Raw genomic sequence first — 1952 nt, 5'->3', positions numbered from 1 at the left:
TTTGGGCACGACTGGCCACAATGAGCTGACCAGAAGCAAATCGATCAGAAAACTATAAGGGAACAGGCTGAGAAAGCTCGTCCCCAAGGAAAACATTTACCCCGACATCCTCTTCAGACATGGCTGTAGGAAATGATGGCCTCAAGGCGGGGCTCCTTGGGTGTAAGGTCAGAGGTCACGGACACAATGGACGAGGGAGTTCACCGCAGAGATAACGGAAGCATCCAGTGAAGGTGCCTCCTTTCCTCCAGGTGGCAGCCCTCCCCACTGTCTTACCCGACAGGACAGCACCTCTGCCGCGGGCCAGTGACCCTGCATGTCTCACTCTCTCTCTTCTCCACATGGGTCATTGTGTCCCATCCAGACTTCTCTCTGGCATGTTGTGTATTGGAGTGGAAGTGTAGATAATTTATCTTTTTGTCCCTGGGTCACTGGATTCCAGGGAGCCATATCTGAACCTGAGAGAAGGGGCTGCTCATCCCTCGAGAAACCCTGGAATCTGAGCTGAGGGACAGAACTGCCTGCGACTTCGCGTCATCTCCCAGGAGGAAGGGGGCGTGTGAGGGAGAAAACGAAGTGAGCATCTGACTGCCAGAAGGGCGACGTCAGCGGACTTTAGAACCACACTGTGTTTCCTTTTCTTCTTGTGTCTAAAACTGAACTGGTGATACGTTGCCTTGCTACCTTTTGGCCAATCGAATATGGGTGGAAGGGCCACATACCATTTCTAGGCCTGTCCACCATTCTCTCTTCGGCCCTCTCTCTTCTAGACCATTCTCTCTTCGGCCCTCTCCCAGCGGCTGAAAGCATAGGACTCTCTAGCCCTAGGGGACAGTGGTACCATAAGATGAAAAACGTTTCGAATCGTCATTTGGGAAATTATTTTCCAGAAGAACCACTGGACCAAGGACTCTCATGTAGAATGATTGCATGAATGAGAAACGGACTTTTATATTGATATAACCCACCGAAACCGTGGTCTTGCCAGACAGATGCTCAGAACCAGCCTGAATCAGGCGTTGGTGTCGGGACATGGATCTATTTGAAAAGCAACGGTGATGATTTGGGGGGAGGCCTGGGAAGATGCAGAACAGAACACCGAAGTCTGGCGTGCAGTGTGGTTTGAGAAGCAGAAGGCGAATTAGGTGTCAGGAAAAGAAGGGACAAAAACAGTCGAGGGAGGGTGATGCATTTCTAGGTCACACGGGCTGCTGCTTGAGGAGACTTCTGAGTAGGAAAGCACGCGTTAGCTTTGCCAGAACGATGTCCAGCACGTGGGTTAATCCCCGTCCTCCTGGGTGGCCATTTTACTTATTGTCCCAACTAGAATTCTGTTCGAGAGTGTCAGAGGTGCTTTGAATAACTACCCCGAACAACAGACGCAAACCACAGTGTCCTGGGGAAATTAGACATATGTCTTATTTCTCCTACTTAGGGTTCCGTGCAGGTTTAAAACGAAATAAGTAAAAAAGTAAAATCAGATAAGTCAAAACTCCTCCTAAATGGGGAATTGACTAGATTCTCGTGACTGTTACGGTCCCAGGGAATATTTTTAAATCAACGAATGAAGGAAACACCCCCGTCTTCTCCTTAGCAGAAATCTATGTATCCAGTTTTCAGGAGGAATTTCGAAGCACACATAGCAACTTTGCAAAACTGGGCGTTTTTTTTTTTTTTTTTTTTACAAATCTGGTTCACAGTGTGGCATTAGGACGGAAGTCTGGATGTCCTCTGCCACCGCTAAGAGGGACCTTTAACGCTCGCCTGCCCCACGCACATCTCCACTTGGTGGTGGGGAGCAATCCATTCTCCTGTCTTCCCCAGGAAGCGACGCCTGCGGAGTGCCAGCAGCTCGGAGCACAGCACGGGCCAGACGCTGCCTTGATGCCCTGACTCGGTCTCCATTAAGCAGCTTTGCCAGGGGCCGATCCTGCGGCCGGGGGCGCTTGCCA

Source organism: Pteropus vampyrus, unplaced genomic scaffold, assembly GCF_000151845.1.
Source record: "Pteropus vampyrus isolate Shadow unplaced genomic scaffold, Pvam_2.0 Scaffold298, whole genome shotgun sequence".
Taxonomy (NCBI): Eukaryota; Metazoa; Chordata; class Mammalia; order Chiroptera; family Pteropodidae; genus Pteropus; species Pteropus vampyrus.
Note: the sequence above shows the minus strand (reverse complement) of the source record.